Here is an 8,711-nt window from a genome sequence, read left to right as displayed (position 1 = left end):
TCACGGTCCCCCAGCCAGGGAGGGATTTGAACTCAACACTGTCTGATGCCACCCAGACCTAAGTCGACACTCTTCCCCGCCTTGTTAGAAGCCGGCCGGGCCAGGGGCTGGCTGGAAGAAGCAGACACATTTAGCGAGGTGGCTGTAACGCTCGGTCCTGATGAAGCCTGGCCTCACCCTGAGAAGAGAACCAAATACCCCCTTGCTGTACCCGCCTTGTTATGTTTTCATATCGGGGGGGCGGGGGTGCCGGGTCTTGCTGCAACAGTTGTGGGACCTTCCCGGCATGATGCAGGGTCCCGTGGGCACAGTGGTCCCCACGCCTTTCCTGTTCCCCGGGCGAATCCTAGTGGGCATTCTGGTCCGCACCACGTGTGTGAGCCCAGAACACAGCCCCGGGATTCCGCTCACTCTCTGTGGCCTGGAACGCTCTCCCGGGATGACTGCGGGCAGGATGGTCCCCGGGGCGGCAGGGCATGGAGACCTGGCTGCATTCTGCCCTGCCTGCCCTGCCCTGCCCTGCCCTTGGCCGCCGAGCCTCTCCCTCTCCTGCAGTTCTCCCTCCTCGCTGGTGCTGAGTGGCAGGAGCTGCAAGGTTTAAAATGCTGTGAGTGTAGCACCCTCGGCTCCTTTTATCTCCTTGGTTGAGCAGTTTCTCAACCCGCTGCCTCCACCATCACTCTCCCCTGGGGGTCCTCTCCCTCCTGCTGGCTGGGTCCGCAGGGTCTCCTGAGCCTTTGGCAGGGCCCCTGGGAGTGGGGGCCTGGATGCTAGGAGGGCCTGCTCTCTCTGGCCATCTCGGGGTTTGCTGGGCTGAGTGTGGCTGTCCCTGGCAGGGACCTGCTAGGCCCCTGGGCCTTGGAGCAGGTGCGCACACGTGGTCCACTGACCTCAGCTGGGAACACGGTGTGCTCAGGGCTGCACCTTCCTGGGGAGCTGTAACAAGCTGTTCCCACTCCTTTGGAGACACCTCCACGGGGCGGCGAGCAGGCAGCTGGAAGCACAGCGCGGGGCTGGGAATGTTCTCCAGTGCCAGGCCCTTGGGGCCCGAAGTGCAGGCACCCAGAAGGGTGGCCCCTGGCCCATCGGCCCCTACTACTGCTACTGGCTCCTAGCAGGGGCAGCCCCTCCTCTCTGCTTTTCTTCTCCCAGCTGAGCCTGGGTGCACAAGTGAATTGAGGGATTCTTGGGCACATCCCCAAAGCTTTTGGGTCTCAAAGACTAACACAATTTCCAAAGAAAACTTGGAGGATTGATGGGGTGATGCCAGTTTTAAATTTTGCTAGGGAAGAGTGTTAATGAGAACAGACAAAACGAAGAAACACATGCATTGAACATCCCATCATCGGGGCGCCCGATGATGGGATGTCCACATCCCATCGCACTCGGCCTGCTCAGTCGGTAGAGCACGTGACTCTTGATCTTGGGGTCGTGAGTGCGAGCCCCACGTTGGGTGTAGAGATTATAAATAGATAAACTTATAAGAAATCCCATGAGGGCGCCTGGGTGGCTCAGTTGGTTAAACGACTGCCTTCAGCTCAGGTCATGATCCTGGAGTCCCGGGATCGAGTCCCACATCGGGCTTCCTGCTCAGCAGGGAGTCTGCTTCTCCCTCTGACCCTCTTCCCTCTCGTGCTTTCTATCTCTCATTCTCTCTCTCTCTCAAATAAATAAATAAAATCTTTAAAAAAATAAATAAAAAAAAAGAAATCCCATTAAATGAAATAAATTATATTTTAAAACCCCAAAAGTATGAAGGACATAATCTTAGAATGAAGGAATGTCCTCCTTCTAAGGGGCATTGGGAGACTTCACAGATGTTTCTTACGCTTTTAAGACCTGGGACAGGTTTGCCACAGACAGGCACCCAGCACTGGTCCCTAACGTAGTACTTCAGAACATCTCATGGTCATAATATGGCTGCTCCACCTCTGGCCATCAGGTCCACATTCCAGGCAAGAGAAAGGCGGCAGGGTGAAGTATATTTTCCTTGAAACCTTTGCCTTTTAACTCTTGAAGGAAAACCTTCCCTCGGATCGTCTGCCTTCAGCTCATTGGCCAGAATTGGGTCACGTGTGCACCCCAGAGCTAGAAAGGGAGGCCGAGAAATTGAGTATTTTCACTTTCTGGACTCTATGGTAGGGAAAGGCCAGAAGGAAGGGGGTTGGAATGAGCATTTGCACATCTGGTTTTCTGGAAAGTCTCAGCTTTCATTTCATTTTATCCCTCCCTCAAGTCTGTGTGTGGAACCCTGGGCTCTCATGGCTGACGGTGGCCTCCAGCCCGCAGTTCCTTAAGCAGCTGCCGGCAGAGCCCAATTCAGCCTGGAATCCCAGGCCCCTCTGTAGATCCACTTTGGTCCCTAATTCAGGGGTACTAGTGTTGTCCCTGCCTATTTGGGGGTTTCTGGTTTGAAGAGCACCCCAAAATCAAGCCTCTTTTCAGAGCAAGTCCCCCAGATAGAGTTGCCACATAAAATATAGGCCATCTAGTTAAATGTGAATTTCACAGTAACAACGTATTATTTTACTGTATCTGCATAGGATATACTTAAACTAAAATGTTCATTATTTATTCAAGGCACAAATTTAACTGAGTGTCCTGTATTTTTATTTGTTAAATCTGGCATCTTAACTGCCAGAGTGTCAGTGTCTATAGCTAGGAAGTATGAGGGAGAGGTCGCAAACTACCATGCTGTGTGGCTTTGGGAACGTTGTCTCCCCTCTCTGGGTTTCCCAGGCCCCATCTCCGGATGGGGGTCCCTTGAAGTTCCCACCCGCAGCAGGGCCAGATCACTGTGAGGCACCCAAGGGAACCCAGGCAGCTTCCACTGATGAAGGAGGGACAGCATGGTCCAATTTGTCCTTGGTGTTCCTTTGCGTTGGGTCGTATTGACCAGAAACTGAAATGATGTACTGTGAGGGCTGCTCTTGAATTGAATGGCACAAAATTGAGACTTTTATAGGTCAAAATGGGTGAACATTGGCACCTTCATACTGTTCAGCCTAATAGTTTTACACAGAGAGGGGAGATGGGGATCCTGGGACATCTCTGCCTTTAGGGGCAGAATGGGGTAAAATGGGTTTGAATCCCCACTCTGTGTCTTTCCAGCTAGCAGACCTTGGGCAAGTCCCTTCCCTATCGGAGCCTCAGCTTGTCTTCATCTGTAAAATGGGTGATGGTGAGGGTTCCACTAGCCATGCGTGCCAAGTACAGAGCTGAGCCCAGCAAGCCAGAGCAGCGTCTTCATCAACCTGCTACTCTCTGTAAACTATCTACCCTGCCCATCCCCCAGTGGCAGCATCCCCAGGGAGGCACCAGCTTTGGGGCTTGTGTGCGGCGGAGTGTGGGCAGGGGTGCCCCACGTTGGCAGAGCGGGTCTGGAGACCAGCCTCACGCTCCAAGGCTCCTCGTCCCCTGCTGCCCCAGCATTGCCATGAGGCCCGTGGGCCAGAGCTCCCCATCGGTGCCCCCCGCGGGGCTGTGCCCACCTTCCACTTTGCGGGGAGCTGGTGTAACCCAGCCAGTGGGCACCCTGAGCGGACCTTGCTTCCAGATGTCATGTCAGTTGCCAGCTCCCCACGAATGACCACCTGGGGAGTGGGGCCCCACTAGCAGGCATCTGGGTGCACCTGCTTTGTCCAGCCACCAGCACTACCCAGACGGCAGCGCAGGCCAGCAGCCAGAAAGCCAGGGAGTCACTTGGGGTTGTCTGTGAGCAGAGGTGGCCTCACAGGAGCGGGGAGCGCTCTCTGTCCCACCCCCACACCCCCTCAGACCTGCCAGATGGTGAACCCTGACTGTCCCCCCTTTCCAGCTGCGTGCCACCCCCCGATGGGCCCCAGCTTTCAGCCCTGGGAAAGGGGGTGGTTATCAGCAGCCTCCTCACAGGTGAGGCCCCAGGAGTTGATGGACCCTCGCTCCGCCTGGCACTGGCTGGGTGCACCGTAGGCCTGTCCTGCGCAAGCCCCTCATTTTCCAGATGAGAAATCCAGACCCCCGAGAAGGCACCCTCTCCAGAGCTGGTCTGGCCCCTCAGCAGCCAGGACTCCTGGCAGCAGGACCTCTGGGGACCTGACAGCGGTGCCCACCGAATCTGGGCAGGAAGGAAGAAGACAAGGCACCTGGAGCCGCAGGGGCTGGTGGGCTGGAGGGGTGGAAGGAGAGCAGTTAAGGCGGGGGAGCCTCAGCTCCTGCTGCATCAAAGCTGCCCCCACTCTAGGCCACCCAAAGGAAGGCAGCTCCTGCCAACTGAGAACCCCAGGACAACCCTCTCTCCTCCTGGCCCCCTGCCCCTCCCCTGCGCATTCCCTCCTCCCTCCCCTTCTCCCTCATCCCCACAGCTTTGCGACTTCCCTCGGAGAACAGGCGGAGACCTCCGGGCTAGGTGTGTGCGGGTGCACTGTCCGGTGTGCACACGTTCGTGTGTGTGTTGTGTGCATGTGTGTGTGCGCGCGCACATGTGTTTGCGTGTCTTGCGCGTGAGCTTGCGCGCACGTCTGTGCCTTTGCGCACATGTGCGTGTGTGTGTGTGTTCTGTGCGAGTGTGTGCGCACGTGTGCGTGCCCGTGCGCGGTGTGCAGGCGCGGGGAGGGGGCGGCCGGGGCTCGGGAGGGGATTTAAAGCGGCTTTCGCGCTGCCGGCGTGAGCGCTCCTGATAAACAGCCCGAGAGCCCGGAGCAGAGGCGCTGGCGGCGGCGGCGGGAGGCTGCGTATCAGAGCTCCTGGCAGGCTCGCAAAAAGCTGTCCCCGGCCCCGCGAGCCGCTCTAGCAGCCCACGGAGGGAGGGCGGGGGCGGGGGGAGGGGAAAAGTATTTGCTTCAGCCCTTAATCACGGAATTTGAAATCCCAGCGAGTCGGTGCCATTTATTTTCAGAGGCTGTCAAGGCTGGTTTCAGCATTTAAAAGAAAGGAGGATAAAAAACATTTGCATTTCTCTCTATTTCTCTCTCTCTCTCGCCTGCCGGCTCGCTGGGCGCTCTCCTCTCCCCCTCGCTCAGCGCCCCGCAGCAGAGCTGGGGCTGTGTGTCGGGGAAGGAGTGCCAGGGAGAGATTTTTCAGGGCGCTCTGGGCACCGGTGGGGTGGGGCCTGATTCTTGGGGGGCTCCGCATGGTGGAGGGTGGAGGTGGAGAGCCGGGCTTGGCCAGGGCTGCTGCACTGGGGGTGCTGGGGGCCGTCTGCAGGGCTCTCCTCAGTCACCCCAGAAAAGAGCCGTGGCCCCCGGATTTGCCCCAGCCCTGGGAGATCCCACCACCAGCCCCTCTTGGCCTCTGAGGTGGAAGTCTAGGATGTTGGGGCTGTGAGGGGAGCTAGGACCCCCCCCCCAGGGCAACCCCCTCCCTGCACAGATAACGGAAACCGAGGCTGGCATGGCCAAGGTCACCCTGGCAAAACCGGGACAAGGAGGGAAGCTAACTGTGTATCAAGCACGTGCTCCGTGCCAAGCACTGTGTCGGCCCCAAAGACAGCACTGGACGGGGGCTGGTGCTGGCCACCAGGGCTTTGAGGGAGATGGACTCGAACGCAGGTCATGACACTGGCCGGCATGGTGACCTTGGCCCCCATCCCCTGTCCGACCTTCAGATGGAGCCCATGGTACCTCCTTCCAGGACCAAATCAGCACGTGCACTGCACGGCACTGGGCATGTGGGGGCAGCCCCATCGCTGGATTGCCTTCCAACACCACACCCACTCTCCTTGCCTGGTGTCTCTCCTTGCCTGGTGTCTCTCTTGCTCCTTGGAGATGACTTGAGGCTCAGTGGCCAGACCATTCTGTCCCTGAAGAGGCAGGCTGGGGCACGAACCCTCAGGGCCCCGGGCCAGGTCTGTTCCCCAGGGCCCCTCTCTGAGACTGATTCCGCATTGGTAAAATGAGACAAGTCGTCACCCAGCTACCGTTGGGGTGCAATGAGTTCATGCATTTGGAGCACTTATAGGTGCCACCCCCCATCATGATGATTACAGGCCCACCTGTCCCAGATTCTAGGCTTCTCAAGGCCAAGGCTCTGTGGTTCATGTCAGAAGGCCCCTTGGTCCCCACCTAGGGGAGCGATGTTAAAAGCGGTAGGTAGGGCCCCAGTCGGGGCCTCAGGGAAGGAGGAAACAGCCCAGCCCTGCAGGGGAAGCTGCCCACTCTTGCCCAAAGCCAGGGTGCAGAGACTCAGGATACCCCGCTCCCTACCCACCCCCACCAACATGTGCTTATTTTTTTAATTACAAAAATGAAAGATCTTCATTGGTACAATACAGAAGGTATCGAGAAAATAGTAAAATTACCTCCCTCCCAACACCTCGCAATTCCACTCCCCAGATAATCAGTGCCAAGAGTTCAGGACAAAGTCTTCCAGATTTTTCTGTCAATACAAGCACATAGAAATCTTGTGTGGAAGGGCGCCTGGGGGCTCAGTTGGTTAAGCGACTGCCTTCGGCTCAGGTCATGATCCTGGAGTCCCGGGATCGAGTCCCACATTGGGCTCCCTGCTCTGCGGGGAGTCTGCTTCTCCCTCTGACCCTCTTCCCTCTCGTGCTCTCTATCTCTCATTCTCTCTCTCTCAAATAAATAATAAAATAAAATCTTTAAAAAAAAAAAGAAATCTTGTGTGGAAGTCGGGCAATGCTGCACATCCTGTTTGGCCATTTGTTTTCTTTTACGCACTGTGGTCTCCTTTCCAAGTTCTTTCTCATGGTATTTCCCTGTGCACGTGTTCCTGCCCACAGTCATCCGATCCCCAGGGGCTGGGCATCGAGGTTGTGTCCAGGCTTGTCCTCTGGGGGCCGCCGAGGAGAGCAGGCCTTCTATAGCAGGTGCTGTTACTGACATCAGAAGGACCACTGAACTGGATGAACACACAGGGAGCAGCCGGTGGTCGTGGGGGCTCCATCCCCTTCCAAAGGGAGAAGCTGGTTAGGGCTCTGCCAGGACCAGCTCTGGGGGGAGAGGTGGCCTCAGGGAAAGCAGGGACCCAGCCATCATCCCTCCAGGGGAAGGAAGCCCTCACCTGGCTACCCCAAGCCTGGGGATGTCAAGGCCTGGAGATGGGACCCAGCCTGGGCTGTCCTGGTCCTTCCGTGAGGAAGTGGGAATGTCTGTGTTCTGTAACGGGAGGGATATCAGTAGCAAGCCGCTTCCTCTTGCCTGTCTACATCTTCCGTGGCCCCCGGGCTCTGGCTCTCTTTCCCCTCCAACCTGCCTCCCCATACCAGAGGGGTCCCCCAAACCTCACGTCCACACATGGAGCCTAAGTCAGCAGGGAGGTGGTGGTAGGAAGCCCAGAGCTCTGTCTGCAGCAAGGCAGGGCTTTTGTTCTCAGTTTTGTTGTTTGTGCATCAAAGGGAACATTCACAGTGTGGTTTTTGGAGACAGGCTGACCCGTGTTCAGTGACAGCTCAGAATCCTTGGACCCTCAGGTTCCTAACCATGCAAATGGGGATAACGGTGGCACCTGCTTCCCAGGATGGTTGTGAGGACTCAGGGAGGGATCCGCCAAAGCCTTCAGCCAGTTCCCCGACACACGAGGTCTCATGATGTTTTGCTCTCATTTTATTATTTTTAAATTATTATTCCTAATAATGACATTTTCAACAATCTGAAGGCGGAGAAGACCTTCTCCAAATTGGATGTCAAGACCAGGAAAAAGCCTATAGTAGTGTGTGTGTGTGTGTGTGTGCGTGCGTGCGTGCGCGTGTGCGCTGTGTGTGATGAGTGTGTGCAGTATGTGTGGTGTGTGTTGTATTTATATGTGTGGTGTGTGTGTGTTCTATGTATGTTGGGGTGTCTTTTGGGCCCCCTGCCCCCGCCAGAGGCTCTCTCCCACCACCTCGGGCCCCTGGCCTGTCTCTTTCTCCCCGAGAATCACTGTCACACCTGAAGGACAGGCCTGTTGATCGGGGTGACCTGGGAATGCCCCAGGACGGCCCCAGGGAGCAGAAGAGACCCTGTTCTCTAACCAGTTCCCCAGGTGGCCCTACCCCACAGCCCCCTCGGGGTTCAGGCCTCATTCCCCCCCCCCCGCCCCGGGCTGGGTTTGGGTCCTGGGTCCCTCACCACTGGCTGTGGGAAGTTGCTTTCACCTCCCTGGGCCCCTGTTTCCCCATCTGTAAAACAAGGATAATAATAATAAGGTCATAAGATTGTTTAAGCCCCTCCTTCCCTCCCCCAAACAAGCAGACAAACAAACAAGCAGACCAAAAAATGCTCAAGCCTCCAGGCACTTGGAGCACGAAGGAACTTCTGCTAGAGGGTGATCAGCAGGGTAGCCAGCATTTGGGCTTCCAGGCTGGAGCTTCTCCATCTCTCCCTTCCCTCCAAGAGGAACTGTATTTATTCATGCAGACCCTCACCGCCCCGCCCCGCCCCCCTCAGCCCTGCATGGCTCTGGCAAGATTCCTAGATTTGCAGGGCAGGGTGGGCAGGGCAGAGCTGAGCAGGAAGGTAGGGTGTGGGTTCCCCAAGGAACAGGCTCTCCCAACACCCCGGCAGGGGTGCAGCCGACTTAGGACTCCCCACCCCAACTGAGAACTTGCCTGGCTAGCATCTGTGTCAGTCCCACGCACTGAAGAGAAGAAGGAATAAGACCTATGTGTGTGGACCCTTACAGTTTGTCGAAGTCCGTTCACAGTCTTGTTTACGATGCTAAGAAATGAACCAGTCTCCTCCCCTCTGGAGGCCTCAGTTTTCTCATCTATAAAATGGGGCTATGATAAGAAATCC

The 8,711-nt window shown here is 56.7% G+C and overlaps 1 long non-coding RNA gene across 1 annotated transcript; it reads right to left on the bottom strand.

Moving 5' to 3' along the window:
* Positions 1-6,316: 6,316 nt before the first annotated feature.
* LOC113935060 lies at positions 6,317-8,064 on the bottom strand. The gene is made up of 3 exons (XR_003523884.2): positions 8,046-8,064; positions 7,000-7,094; positions 6,317-6,885 (listed from the first exon to the last, which is right to left on the bottom strand). It is a non-coding gene; the product is annotated as an uncharacterized LOC113935060 (long non-coding RNA).
* Between the last annotated feature and the right edge of the window lie 647 nt (positions 8,065-8,711).

This window comes from Zalophus californianus, chromosome 13, assembly GCF_009762305.2.
Source record: "Zalophus californianus isolate mZalCal1 chromosome 13, mZalCal1.pri.v2, whole genome shotgun sequence".
Lineage (NCBI taxonomy): Eukaryota > Metazoa > Chordata > Mammalia > Carnivora > Otariidae > Zalophus > Zalophus californianus.
Note: the sequence above shows the minus strand (reverse complement) of the source record. Positions and strands in the feature narration are given on the sequence as shown.